The sequence below is a fragment of the Narcine bancroftii genome, chromosome 1, assembly GCF_036971445.1.
Source record: "Narcine bancroftii isolate sNarBan1 chromosome 1, sNarBan1.hap1, whole genome shotgun sequence".
Classification (NCBI taxonomy): domain Eukaryota; kingdom Metazoa; phylum Chordata; class Chondrichthyes; order Torpediniformes; family Narcinidae; genus Narcine; species Narcine bancroftii.
The window spans coordinates 66,804,132-66,819,575 of NC_091469.1; the positions used below are offsets into that span (position 1 = coordinate 66,804,132).

Consider the following 15,444-nt stretch of genomic DNA (forward strand, 5'->3'; position numbering starts at 1 on the left):
TTGCCCATTCAGAGCCAGCTCTTCAGCGTTTGACGTCCTGTTTTGTGGAAACTGCCAAAATGTTTGGCCTGGAAGTCAGCCTGAAGAAAACTGAGGTCCTCCACCATGACTACCAGTCCCCTCCACATCTCCATCGGGCACACTGAACTCAAAACGGTCAACCAGTTTACCTATCTCGGCTGCAACATTTCATCGGATGCAAGGATCGACAACGAGGTAGACAACAGACTCGCCAAGGCAAATAGCGCCTTTGGAAGACGACACAAAAGAGTCTGGAAAAACAACCAACTGAAAAACCTCACAAAGATTAGCGTATACAGAGCCGTTGTCATACCCACATTCCTGTTTGGCTCCGAATCATGGGTCCTCTACCGGCATCACCTAAGGCTCCTAGAATGCTTCCACCAGCGTTGTTTCCGCTCCATCCTCAACATTCATTGGAGCGACTTCATCACCAACATCGAAGTATTCGAGATGGCAGAGGCCGACAGCATCAAATCCACGGTGCTGAAGATCCAACTGCGCTGGGTAGGTCACATCTCCAGAAGGGAGGACCATCGCCTTTCCAAGATCGTGTTATATGGCGAGCTCTCCACTGGCCACCATGACAGAGATGCACCAAAGAAGAGGTACAAGGACTGCCTAAAGAAATCTCTTGGTGCCTGCCACATTGATCACCGCCAGTGGGCTGATATCGCCACAAACCGTGCATCTTGGCGCCTCACAGTTCGGCGGGCAGCAACCTCCTTTGAAGAAGACCGCAGAGCCCACCTCACTGACAAATGACAAAGGAGGAAAAACCCAACACCCAACCCCAACCAACCAATTTTCCCTTGCAACCGCTGCAACCGTGTCTGCCTGTCCCGCATCGGACTTGTCAGCCACAAACGAGCCTGCAGCAGACGTGGACATTACCCCTCCACAAATCTTTGTCCGCGAAGCCAAGCCAAAGAAGAAAGAAGAATTTCAATGCAATTAAGGTCAGGAATACACTGGAAAACATATTTCATATTCAACTACTACTTCAATATGTCAACCATCTCAAACACACATTCAACAATTGTCACTTCAGTGGGAACCTTGTCCCTGACGCTGGCTGAAGATTTTTTTTGATTCGAGAGACTAATTTTGTTAGTTTCAATAAATCTCCACGTTTTTTAAATTTTCAGTTGGTTTCTGTTAGCTTGTATCAAATCACTAATAGCACTGAAGCCACATTCTATTAAATATGACAATGGAAAAGGTATCAATAGTTCTTTGCTAAAGTAGTCAAGTCTGGGTATTTCTTTTCGATCTCGTTACAGATTCATCATGTTGCAACTCCAATAACTCTTCTTGGTATTGTACTGGAACTTTAGAGAACTTCACCAGCAATGGCTGAGTTAACCAAGAGGGAAAATCCATTGCCTTTAAAATCACAAAATTTATCATTAAAGTCAGTAACCAACATTTTCAAATGGTCAACAATGACGTTTGTAGCAGCATTAGTTACCTCACACTTATTCATCCATTAGAATTGACTGAAATTTCTTGCAGAAATATTCCTTTGGCATAATTCTAGAAGTGTCGTGATTTCAAACATCTTTGTTTTTGCATCAACGAGCATCATATTTGCTACTTGGAGTTGCTTGTTCAATGTACTTAGTTTCTCAAAAATGTCCGTCAAGTAACTCACATAAGTTTTGCCATCTGTTGTTAGCAAGAGCTTCATTTCAGGGTTGTCCTTCAAAAACTCACTGAGGAGATCAAACAGTTCCATAAACCTTTTGAAGCAGTTTACCTTTGACAACCACCTTACTTCAGAGTGAAGTAATAATCTCACATGTTCTGCATTTTTATCGACACAAAACTGCTTAAATAGATGTTCACATTTGGCATGAGCTTTGATAGCATTGATACACTTGATCACAGAATGTAGTGTTTCGTGTAGATCGGGGGAAACTTTCTTGGCAACTAAAGTTTCTCAGTGGATAACAGTGCACAACCAACATGTTTGGATTTTCATCCTTCATTAATTTTAAACATCCTGTTTTTTTACCCATCATAGCAGGTTCACCATCTGCAGCACAAGATACACTGTTTCCTTTTGGTATTTCATTTTCATCCGAACAATTTTTGAGCTTGCTGTAGATATCAACTGCAGTTGTGCTTGTTTCTAATGATCCACAAAACAACATCTCTTCTTGAAACTCTTCCCGATCAATAGATCTCATGTATGCCAATAACAGAGCCTTACTGTCATGTACAGTAGATTCATCCAGTGTATTGAGAACTTTCATGATTTCAACTTCTCAATAAGCTGTTTTTCAACATTTTGACCCATGTCATCTATTCTGTTGCAGACAGTCCTATTACTCAAAGGCATTGCTCGGACATCTTTGTCATCCTTTTGCAGAACTGTTTTGAGAAACAATGATATTGTGGGTTTAATCAGTTCCTCCCCAATCGTATGATTCCTCCCATGTTTTGCTATCAGGAGAGAAATTTCATAGCTCGCTTCAGAGTACGATTTAGGGCTGTAGTTTGCACAGTAAGTAATGAAGTGATTTTTGATTTATTTTCAAACTTTTCTTTCAGTGATTTAAAATATTCCAATTTCAAATTTACATGGTTAGGATGTTTTACCCTCAAATGAACTTCAAGACAGACTGTTTTCATTGTTTCATTTGTCAAAGTTTGTTGACATAATAGGCAAAAAGGTGCATTTTCATCGTGTACAGCAGGTATAAACCCAATAAATCTACTGAATATTGACGAACCTTTTGCTTGCTTGGTCTGCTCATTTTGAATATACAACAGCGCAAGCTGCCTGAAACAGATTAATACAAAAGCACGAGGTCCCTGAAGCAGATTAATCAATATTTTATTATGTCTTAGAACTGAAAAATGTAATAAAAGTAATGATTGAATTAAAGGAAGAAGACTGACCCTAAAAAAATGAAAAAAAAAACACTAGCGTGGTTTCTGAGATTTTTTCTCACAGAGAGTGCATCAAAACTGCGCTAGCCTCATGCTTTTCTTTCTGGGGTCCCTATATTTTTCCAATTTTTGTGTCCCCCTCAGGCTGACGCCTGGGGTGGACCCCTCCTCGCTCCCCAACAATGCGCTAGTGTACAAAGATACATAAAGATTCAGGTCTCACTCACTACTGAACTGAAAAAGTAAAGGGATATGGATGGAGACATGGTTGTTGAGATAATTTGGAATCCTCGTCACCATTGAGATAATTTGGAATGAATGATAATATGACCAGTCAAAAAAATATAATGTTAACCATGGATAACATCAGTTAAAATAAGAGGAACAATGGAGAAACGTCAGAGAAACATCGGAAGAGCAAAAACACATGAAAATAAAATAAACAAAGTGATTTTACTTGGAAGTTACTGCAATTGTTTTGTACTGACAGTGTGGCGAAGTCACATCTTTCACACCAACATAATGAGTTTATTTTTTCAAACCAACTTTTTAGTTATTTCCCAAAATATTCCTTCGCCCCATTAAAATATTCTTAAGCCCCATGCCCCACCAAAATATTCCCATGCCCCAGCGGTGGGGCGTATGCCCCACCTTGAGAATCTATGGTCTAGGGTCAGGCCAAGAGGTAAGATTGACACACACACTCTGCATGTTCTTGACTTCTGTGCTACAGTCTGCATGCCTGGTGTCCAGAGCTTGTTGTTGCACACACTGCGGTTAGCTAAAGGTTCTCAGTAGACCTGCCAGGTACCTGTGAGGACTGTTCCAACCAATGTTTTCTGCACTGACATTCCTTGAAAGATAAATACTGGCAAGCACATTCCTTCCCACTTTGAAATTATTGTGTATTTTTACAAACAATCAAAAGTTTGTTCTATCTATCTAACCTATTTATTGTCCATTAAAAAAAAATTTTTTTAGCTTAATTCATTACTTTGACAAACCAGAATTAAAATTAGTGGGAATTTTATTTTGTAGCAAATCCCTATAGTAGAAGAGGCTTTGTGGCTTTGATCTTTGCTCATGAGGCATTTGGTGAATTAATCGTTGACTCTAGTTGCTTTATATGTGCTTCAAATTTAAAAAAAATTTTTTTTAGCTTAATTCATTACTTTGACAAACTAGAATTAAAATTAGTGGGAATTTTATTTTGTGGCAAATCCCTATAGTAGAAGAGGCTTTGTGGCTTTGATCTTTGCTCATGAGGCATTTGGTGAATTAATCGTTGACTCTAGTTGCTTTATATGTGCTTCAAATTTTAAAAAAAATTTTTTAGCTTAATTCATTACTTTGACAAACTAGAATTAAAATTAGTGGGAATTTTATTTTGTGGCAAATCCCTATAGTAGAAGAGGCTTTGTGGCTTTAATCTTTGCTCATGAGGCATTTGGTGAATTAATCGTTGACTCTAGTTGCTTTATATGTGCTTCAAATTTTAAAAAATTTTTTTTAGGTTAATTCATTACTTTGACAAACTAGAATTAAAATTAGTGGGAATTTTATTTTGTGGCAAATCCCTATAGTAGAAGAGGTTTTGTGGCTTTGATCTTTGCTCATGAGGCATTTGGTGAATTAATCATTTGGTGAATGACTCTAGTTGCTTTATATGTGCTTCAAATGTGGAGGAGTGGAAAATATTAGTCTGGCTTTGATCTTACAAAAGATACAAAAGAGACATCAATGAAATAGAGCAAAGATTAAATAACTATAAAAGATTGGCACATTGGACAACTATTTAAAAAGCTACCAAAATACCTGAATTGTGTTACGCTTTTCACAATTCCAGGAATGTAAAAAGTCAATTCCAAACTAATCCTCATTAAGTAAAGTGCTGGAATTTAGGCCACAAAGAGATATGAATAAAGATAAGTCACTGCACAGGGATTGCTAGGGAGTAATCAGCATGGTTTTGTCAGGGGTAGATCATGCTTGACAAACCTGATTGAGTTTTTCGAGGGGGTTACAAAAAAGGTTGATGAAGGGAAAGCTGTGGATGTTGTCTATTTGGACTTTAGTAAAGCTTTTGACAAAGTTCCCCACAGGAGGTTAGGAAAAAAGGTGGAGGCATTAGGTATAAATAAAGAGGTAGTGAAATGGATTCAGCAGTGGTTGGATGGGAGGTGTCAGAGAGTAGTGGTAGAAAATTTTGTCCAATTGGAGGCCGGTGACTAGTGGAGTTCCTCAGGGTTCGGTCCAGGGTCCACTATTATTTGTTATATATATTAACGATCTGAATGTAGGGGTGGAGAATTGGATAAGCAAGTTTGCGGATGACACAAAGATTGGTGGTGTTGTGGACAGTGAGGTAGATTACCGTAGATTAAAAGGTGATTTAGGAAGGCTGGAGGTATGGGCTGAGAAATGGCTGATGGAATTTAATACAGATAAATGTGAGGTGCTACATTTTGGAAAGGCAAATTTAAATAGGTCATATACATTGAATGGTAGACAATTGAGGAGTGCAGAGCAACAAAGGGATTTAGGAGTTATGGTAAACAGTACCCTCAAGGCTGATACTCAGGTAGATGGTGTGGTGAAGAAGGCATTTGGAATGTTGGCCTTCATAAATCGGAGGATTGAATTCAAGAGTAGGGAGGTTATGATGAAATTGTACAAGGCATTGGTGAGGCCAAATTTGGAGTACTGTGTACAGTTTTGGTCACCAAATTATAGGAAAGATATAAACAAAATAGAGAGAGTGCAGAGAAGTTTTACGAGAATGTTGACAGGATTTCAGGGTCTGAGTTACAGAGAAAGGTTGTGCAGACTGGGGCTTTTTTCTCTGGAGCGTAGAAGATTGAGAGGGGACTTGATAGAGGTGTTTAAGATTTTAAAAGGGACAGACAGAGTAAATGTGGATAGGCTTTTTCAATTAAGAAAGGGGGAGATTCAAACTAGAGGACATGGTTTAAGATTGAAGGGGAATTATAAGGGGAACATGAGGGGAAATTTCTTTACGCAGAGGGTGGTGGGGATGTGGAATGACCTTCCGGCAGACGTGGTCGAGGCGGGATCATTGGTTACATTTAAGGAAAGACTGGATTGTTACATGGATAGGAGGGGACTAGAGGGGTATGGACCGGGTGCTGGTCAGTGGGACTAGGAGGGTGGGGATTTGCTACGGCATGGACTAGTAGGGCCGAACTGGCCTGTTCTGTGCTGTAAGTGGTTATATGGTTATATACCAAGTGATTTGCTCTGTCATTATTAAAACACTGGATAATATCTGTAAGTCTTAATAAACTAAACATTACAGCAACTCAAATGGTTGAAAGGAGTGAGTATGCCATGATTTTATTACAGAAGTAAGAAGTAATGAGAATCTACATGACAATTAAAACAATAGAAATGAATGATGAAAGAAAAGGATGACTCATCTGGTGGTTTATCAAATTTTGCATTTCGTAAATTGTTCCAATGTGGCAGAGATTAGCTAAATCAATACTGCACGGTAATGAATTGATATTAATACAGCACAAATGATTAAATGTGAAAATGTAATCTTGTTAAACTGTAATGTTGTATTTTATACTACTGTCAGATTTAGGCCAATGGAAATAAATGATTGATTCTATTAGCTAATACTGGAGGGAAAACCCCAAAACACAATAGACAACTAAACCAAATATAACTGCATATTTCTATTCTGTCAATATGCTGAGCCCCGTAGATCAATCAGCACAAGTAATTAAGTTAATCTCAAACAACAGCAAATTTGATTTTAATTTTTTGAATAAATCATCTAAATTGTATCAATTGAATGATTTTGAATACAATCTAAAACCATTAGCTAGATAGATGATCAAGTTAAATCTATAAATCACTATTGTGACATTAGGATTAAATGTTTAACATGGTTTTATGAAATTCCAGGGCAAAACATTTAAAATACAGGTTAACATCACTGTTAAATTTTCAGACAGAGAAAATGTATGCTACTATCTAATATCACAAAGTGTATTTTCTAGCTGTTGTTATTATTCAAAAGAAAAAAATAAATAATTAGAGCAGCGTATTCTAGTTTTCTAGTGTCTTATTTGCTAAGAACAGCATATGAAACTGGAGCAGACCAAATGGATATATTCTGCAGTAAACTGGCCTGTGAGAAATCCGTTACAATTAGTACAATAGGAAAAGGAAATTTCACTTCTTTTTATTATTCAATGGTGCCTTTTAAAAGAAAATGTGTACTTAGATCTTTACCCTTCACCAATGTTTAATTAAGCTTCATGCCCCCATGTCCCATGTTCACTATTCAGCATAACAGAAAAAAAACCATATAATTCCAGTGCCATCCACCATCAATGTTCTCGCTATGCGCTATGCGCCTTGCTGGCTTCTAAATCATGAGTGGCCTTGCAAACTACAGGAAACCTGGTGAACTTAAGGTGCAACTTAAGGACCTCAGTTTTCTTCAGGCTGACTTCCAGGCCAAACATTTTGGCAGTTTCCGCAAAACAGGACGTCAAGCGCTGAAGAGCTGGCTCTGAATGGGCAACTAAAGCGGCATCGTCTGCAAAGAGTAGTTCACGGACAAGTTTCTCTTGTGTCTTGGTGTGAGCTTGCAGGCGCCCCAGATTGAAGAGACTGCCATCCGTGCGGTACCGGATGTAAACAGCGTCTTCATTGTTGAGGTCTTTCATGGCTTGGTTCAGCATCATGCTGAAGAAGATTGAAAAGAGGGTTGGTGCGAGAACACAGCCTTGCTTCACGCCATTGTTAATGGAGAAGGGTTCAGAGAGCTCATTGCTGTATCTGACCCGACCTTGTTGATTTTCGTGCAGTTGGATAACCATGTTGAGGAACTTTGGGGGGCATCCGATGCGCTCTAGTATTTGCCAAAGCCCTTTCCTGCTCACGGTGTCGAAGGCTTTGGTGAGGTCAACAAAGGTGATGTAGAGTCCTTTGTTTTGTTCTCTGCACTTTTCTTGGAGCTGTCTGAGGGCAAAGACCATGTCAGTAGTTCCTCTGTTTGCGCGAAAGCCGCACTGTGATTCTGGGAGAATATTCTCGCAACACTAGGTATTATTCTATTTAGGAGAATCCTAGCGAAGATTTTGCCTGCAATGGAGAGCAGCATGATTCCCCTGTAGCTTGAGCAGTCTGATTTCTCGCCTTTGTTTTTGTACAGGGTGATGATGGTGGCATCACAAAGGTCCTGAGGCAGTTTTCCTTGGTCCCAACAAAGCTTGAAAAACTCATGCAGTTTGACATGCAGAGTTTTGCCGCCAGCCTTCCAGACCTCGGGGGGGATTCCATCCATACCTGCTGCTTTGCCACTTTTCAGTTGTTCGATTGCCTTATATGTCTCATCCTGGGTGAGGACCTCATCCAGCTCTAGCCTTAGGGGCTGTTGAGGGAGCTGGAGCAGGGCGGAATCTTGGACTGAGCGGTTGGCACTGATCTCTCCTTTGTGAATAATTGTTCATGAAAGGCCTTTTGTTCAGCACAGGAGCACAATGGGATAACACAACTCAGGGCTTTGCACCTAGCTGGCCTGCAATGCTTCCTCGGTTTGTGAAAACAGGTACAGTGCTGGAAAATATTTAGCCAAAGAAAATTTTCTATTGATAGAATGCAAAATCCTTAAAATCTTGCATAAAGAATATATCCCTTGAAACAGATCACTTTATTTTACATATCTATGAAATGTATTACTTCAGCAAGTTATAAATCACCAATTGATTAACACAAGGGAACCAGAAGGAGGTCAACGTATTTCTGATTAGTATATAATAATACCTAGTGTCGCCGAGAATATTCTCCCAGAATCACAGTGCGGCTTTCGCGCAAACAGAGGAACTACTGACATGGTCTTTGCCCTCAGACAGCTCCAAGAAAAGTGCAGAGAACAAAACAAAGGACTCTACATCACCTTTGTTGACCTCACCAAAGCCTTCGACACCGTGAGCAGGAAAGGGCTTTGGCAAATACTAGAGCGCATTGGATGCCCCCCAAAGTTCCTCAACATGGTTATCCAACTCCACGAAAACCAACAAGGTTGGGTCAGATACAGCAATGAGCTCTCTGAACCCTTCTCCATTAACAATGGCGTGAAGCAAGGCTGTGTTCTCGCACCAACCCTCTTTTTAATCTTCTTCAGCATGATGCTGAACCAAGCCATGAAAGACCTCAACAATGAAGACGCTGTTTACATCCGGTACCGCACGGATGGCAGTCTCTTCAATCTGAGGCGCCTGCAAGCTCACACCAAGACACAAGAGAAACTTGTCCGTGAACTTCTCTTTGCAGATGATGCCGCTTTAGTTGCCCTTTCAGAGCCAGCTCTTCAGCGCTTGACGTCCTGTTTTGCCAAAATATTTGGCCTGGAAGTCAGCCTGAAGAAAACTGTGGTCCTCCATCAGCCAGCTCCCCACCTTGACTACCAGCCCCCCCCCCCCACATCTCCATTGGGCACACAAAACTCAAAACGGTCAACCAGTTTACCTATCTCGGCTGCACCATTTCATCAGATGCAAGGATCGACAACGAGATAGACAACAGACTCGCCAAGGCAAATAGCACCTTTGGAAGACTACACAAAAGCGTCTGGAAAAACAACCAACTGAAAAACCTCACAAAGATAAGCATATACAGAGCCGTTGTCATACCCACACTCCTGTTCGCTCCGAATCATGGGTCCTCTACCGGCATCACCTACGGCTCCTAGAACGCTTCCACCAGCGTTGTCTCCGCTTCATCCTCAACATTCATTGGAGCGCCTTCATCCCTAACATCGAAGTACTCGAGATAGCAGAGGCCGACAGCATCGAGTCCACGCTGCTGAAGATCCAGCTGCGCTGGGTGGGTCATGTCTCCAGAATGGAGGACCATCGCCTTCGCAAGATCGTATTATACGGCGAGCGCTCCACTGGCCACCGTGACAGAGGTGCACCAAAGAAGAGGTACAAGGACTGCCTAAAGAAATCACTTGGTGCCTGCCACATTGACCACTGCCAGTGGGCTGATATCGCCTCAAACCGTACATTTTGACGCCTCACAGTTCGGCGGGCAGCAACCTCCTTTGAAGAAGACCACAGAGCCCACCTCACTGACAAAAGACAAAGGAGGAAACACCCAACCCCAACCAATCAATTTTCTCCTGCAACCGCTGCAACCGTGTCTGCCTGTCCCGCATCGGACTTGTCAGCCACAAACGAGCCTGCAGCTGACGTGGACATTTACCCCCTCCATAAATCTTCGTCCGCGAAGCCAAGCCAAAGAAAGGAAGAATATTAAAAACAGTTTCTCCATTTATATCATCAAGTTTAAGTTTATTTGTCAAATATTATCTGATGCAGTGAGAAGGGTTTTTCTTGTCAACTGTTCAATTCTAACTTTTATGCAGTATTCAGAGTAGAGAAGCAAGAGTATGAATTACAATGGAAAAAATGAAAGAGGCAAGAGTATGAATTACAATGGAAAAAATGAAAGCGATCAATGAGGACAAAGCAAGGGTAGCATGAGAGCTCTGTTGTGAGAGTTTCATTCAGAAGTCTAATGGCTATAGGGAAGAGGAAATGTGATCTTCCCAAGGCTATCAGAGAAGCCCAGTGATGGTGCTGCATGAGGCTCAAGTCCCATGACAACATCATGGACATTTGGCAACTATGACAGGGCATGTGGGCCGTCATGGAGATCACAGATAGTAAAGTTAGTGTAGCAGTTAGTGCAATGTTTTTTACAGCCCCACATTCAAATCTGGCACTGTAAGTAAGGCGTTTGTATATTCCCCTCATGAGTGGATTTTCTTTGAGTTTTCTCTGGTTTCTTCCCACACTCCAAAAACATACAGGGTTCGTAAGTCAATGAGTGTATTTGCGCGGCATGGGCTCTTGGGCCAGAAGGGGTTATTACTGTATCTCTAAATTAATTTAAAATTTATAAAATAAAAAATTAATACTGATTGTTTCACACTCTCAAACCTTGTCCCCAATGGAAGGAGGGAGAAGAGAATATGTTAAGGTATGATTTGTCTTGCAGTACGTTGGAGTAAATCTTCAAAGCCTGCAGACACCGTGCTTGAAGTAAAAACACAATACTGGAGAAACTCAGCAGGTCAAACAGTGTACTTTATATAGCAAAGATAAAGATACATAACCAATGTTTCGGGTTTGAGTCCTTCATAAAGATATATGCAGTAGGTTGGCTGCCTTTTCTTGGCAGCGAGAGAAGTAGATCGAGTACATAGAGGAAAGGGAAATTCATGTGAAATTCTGATCTGCATTCAAAATCTTCTGGAGCTTGTGGTCTTGAACAGAGCAGCTCCCATATCACCCTGTGATGCATCCAATGAGAATGTCAACGTGATTAGTCCAGGTCCAGTCAATGGAATTGTACTCTGAAGAATGTCAGGATCAATAAAGTGAACAAGATTGTGGTCTCTGCCCCCTGTCCTGAAGTTTATTGCCATCTTCATCTTGTTGATGTTGAGAAATCCTTAAATTTATTATAGACATACAGAACAGTAACAGGCCCTTTTGGCCCACAAGCCCATGCTGCCCAAATACATCCAATTGACCTACAAGGTCAATTGAAAGGTGGGAGGAAATCAGAGTCCCCAGGGGCTTTCAATCACTTTCCTCTATTCCATCTTATCATTATTTAATATCAAACCTGTGCATCGTCAGCGAATTTGAAGATGGAATTGGAATGGTATTTGGCTACCCAGTCATGGGTATAGAGGGAATATAGTAAAGGACTGAGAATGCATCCTTATGGAGCACCAGTGATGAGTGTGATTGTGGAGGAGATGCTGTTTCCCATTTTGATTGTGTGCAGGGTATTGGACAGGAATTCAAAGATCCAGTTGCAGAGGGTACTAAGGATCAGATTCCAAAGTGTGGGGATGAGTTTGCTATGGTATTGATGGTGGAGCTGTAGTCAATGAACAATTGACATTGATGTCCTTGATGACCAGGTGTTCCAAGGCTGAGTGAAGGGCAAAGAAATGGCATCAGCTGTGGATCTGTTTTGACAGTAAGCAAGATAAATGAATCAAACATGTTGGAATGTTAGAGTTGATTTGAACCATGATCAAAATCTCAGTGTTTCATGATAGTGGATGTGAGAACCACCGATCAGTAGTTAGTTTGGCCCATTAGTAGAGTACTGGTATAATCATAGCCTTCTTGAAACAAGTGGGAATTATGAACTTTTGTGTGGAGAGAGAAAAGACACCTCCCAGTTGATCTGTGCAGGCTCTCAGGACTCCATCTAGGCCAGTTGTTTTCTGCAGCTTCACCTCTGGAAGGCTAGAAGTGCAGAGCATACTCAGTAGTTGACATGGATGTTACCTCCCTGCTGGCGCCTCTTCATAAAAAAACATTGAGTTCATCAGGAACATGCTCTTGCATGTTATGGTGCCTGCTTTTGCCTTGTAGCTCTCATGGCATGCATGCCCTACCATAGTTGCCAAGTGTTTTTAATGATATCATGGGACTTGAGCCTAGGACGGCATTTTTTCTGTCCTCTCTAATGGCCCTGAGAAGATCACACTCAGATTTTTTTTTGGAAAGGGCCAATTTAATTTGAATGCCCCTAACCTGAACTTCAGAAGCGAGTCAACTTCTCGTTCATCCATGTTTTCTGATTGGGTAATACATTTATTGTATCCTTAGCCACATGTGCACTTATTCATAAATGATCAGATAAATTATGAATGCTTTTTCCTTATGTCAATGAACGTCTTAATTATTTTGTTACTGAATAGTGATGGATGTTTGTGAAATAAGTAAATGTGGGGAAGTATGTAAGCGAATGCTATTTCCACTGGGTACATTACGTTAATTATCTGAGGTACAAGTGGAATTCTTTGTCATTGCAATACGATGCTATTAATGGAATATAAAATCTGAGGTTCCAAAATACAAACACTGGACAAGGGACAGATTGTCGATCAACAAATGCCCAACTCCACATCCTCACCCTTCTCTATACTGTAAGGTAAAACATCATGAGATGGGAATGTGTAGGGAGTTACCCTGTACAGGGCTGTAACAAGAAGGGGAGGTGTCCTTGTACTCCTGTTAGGTAAAACATCATGAGATGGGAATGTACAGGGCTGTAACAAGATGTGAATGCATCCTTGTACTTACAAGATAAGAGAGACATTGATGGATTGAGAGGCAGGAAGCTAGCAGGGAAAGGATAGCAACAGTTTTAGTCATTGGACAAGTAATGATATGATGATGTTCTAAGCACATATCCAAGGGTATAAAAAATCACCATTTTGCTGATATCGGCAGAATGCATTCTCCGACTAACATGGTTAGTTGCAAGTGTTACAATCCGGTAATAAAGAACAAAGAACCCTGATTTCGACTCAGTCTGGTGTTTGTCTCACTCATTCATGAACAAAGCAGACCTAACAATTTGGTGACCCCGACGTGATGGGTGAGTGAACACTGGACGACGGTTTCTGTTTTTTCTGACAATCATCTCAGCCGGCTGATAAAAAGGTCCAGAGAAGCCTGTTTTAACAAAATTCTCTTTTTTTTTTAAAATCTTTATGATTGTCAGTAAGAACTGGAGATCGGACAAATTAGACGACCACAATTGAAGGTCGCATGCCAGGATTGTAACACGTAAGTGATTACAGACAAGATAAAAGTCCTTAAGGTGTTTGAATGACATTTATTAAGTGCTTCGCAAGAAACTACTAGAGTTTAAAAGTCTTTATTGTGTCGTTGCAAAGTCCAATAGAGTGAGAAGGTGGTCTATAAACAATTGAGGACCTGAGTTTTCTGCCCTAAACTGGTTATTAAGAGGAGAAATCTCCCACGTGAAGGTTGGGCTTTGAAAGAAAACAAAGGTTCAGGCTTATTGGCCTCAATTGTATCTGAGAGACTGACTTATAAATGTCCGGTAGGTATGATAATGTCTGTACACTTGAGAAGTTAAGAATTTATTTCCCCAATTCGCCGTGGTGGAATACCACAGCAGACACTAGAGACCTTGAGACAACAAAAAAAGTTCTCAGGGACGCCTGCCTGGTGAACAAGAACGACGACAGAAGGCTGCGACAGCTGTGTCCGGATCAGGTAGGATATATTAATGAAAAAGTTGACAAACTCCTAAGAGACACCCAGTTTATTCGAAATACTTTTGATAAGTTAAATGAGGGTATTCCCAACATCACCAAGGAGATAAAGTTACGTAAATTCATAGATTGGTACAGGGAAACAGGACAAAAGTATAGCCCAAATATTTGGTTTTCTAGTTGTAATTTAACTTTCAGACCCCTTTGGGAAAACAGAGAGTGGAAAACGAGCAATCAGAGTATACAGGACAGTCTGAAGTCAATTGGAGGACAAGACTTAGAGACTGTTCCTTTAAAAGATATTAGTCATCCAGCTTGCAAGGAGACATTTTTAAAAGCAATTTTCGTTGACATAGATCCCCTAAACGGACAAAAACCTAAATTAAAACAGGCATTAGAAAGCGGTCCCGCAGCTATGGCTGTACAGTTGCCTGCTAAGACTTTTAACCAAGTTATTAAGGAAATTAATCAGGAATTAGAGGAGCGAAATACCAGTAATGCGGCATTGGAAAAACAAAAAATGCTCCGAAAATGTGTAGACCGCTGGAGGAAGAGGGGTTGGTTACCCGGGGGCACTGAGATGTTCCTGACAGGTGAGGAAAAAAAAAATTTTAAAACGTAGAGGCTTAGATAAGCTGGAAGAAACAAAACACAGAAGGGAAAGGAAAAGTGCCTGTTTCCAGTTTCCAGCCACGAAGTGTCCGGGTTTGCTCTCTCCCTCCCTCCTTTCACCCTCCTCTCTCTCTCTTCTCTCCCCCTCTCTCTCTTCTCCCCCCCCTCCTCTCTCACCCACTCCCCCTCCCAATCCCAATCTGTGGCGGTGCTGCCCTGAAATCCCCAGGTTGGGCAGGGCAGAGAAATACAATTTGGTTTTAATTTTGTGCCCACAATTCCAGCTCCGCATCAAATGGGATCCTGTTTTATCCTCTCTCCCTCCCTCTTTCCCGCACCCCCACCATTGCGGGATCAGGGCAGACATTGTGGGCTGACGTGTAGCTCACTCGAGGTGGGAGGGAAGGAAGGAGTGATAGTTCCCAGTGGTGGGAGACCCAATCTGATCCAGACCAGTGATCACAGGATGAGAACCTTTTAAAACCTTTGAAACGAAAGTGTTAATCTGAAGACTTTTCTCCCAGTGGGGCCAGTGCAAGGCATTTTCTCTCTCTATCTCTTGTGCTCTGTGTATCTGCCTCTCTATCTCTTTCTCTCGCTATGCTCTCTCTCTCTCTCTCTCTCTCTCTCTCTCATAGTCTCTGGATGTATGTGATGTCATGTATGTACTCTGACAATAAATCATTTATAAGTGAGTCTTATACAATTATACAAACGGGACACAGAAAACAAAATCTTTAATCGCGAGTCAGCAAAAAAGAGGGTGAGAGACAAGGAGATTCAGTACCGCGATGTCCTAGCTCTATTTGAAG

The 15,444-nt window shown here is 41.2% G+C and overlaps 1 protein-coding gene and 1 long non-coding RNA gene across 2 annotated transcripts in view; one reads left to right on the forward strand and one right to left on the reverse strand.

The window, feature by feature from the left end:
• Nucleotides 1–1,486, forward strand: part of LOC138759142 (uncharacterized) — a 74,269-nt gene extending 72,783 nt beyond the window's left edge. Inside the window, exon 7 of the long non-coding RNA XR_011354641.1 lies at nucleotides 1,305–1,486. This is a non-coding gene — a long non-coding RNA (uncharacterized lncRNA). The remainder of the gene's footprint in view (nucleotides 1–1,304) is intronic.
• Nucleotides 1–15,444, reverse strand: part of lrrc2 (leucine rich repeat containing 2) — an 89,756-nt gene that overhangs the window by 33,182 nt on the left and 41,130 nt on the right. The gene's annotated exons all lie outside the window — the stretch shown is intronic.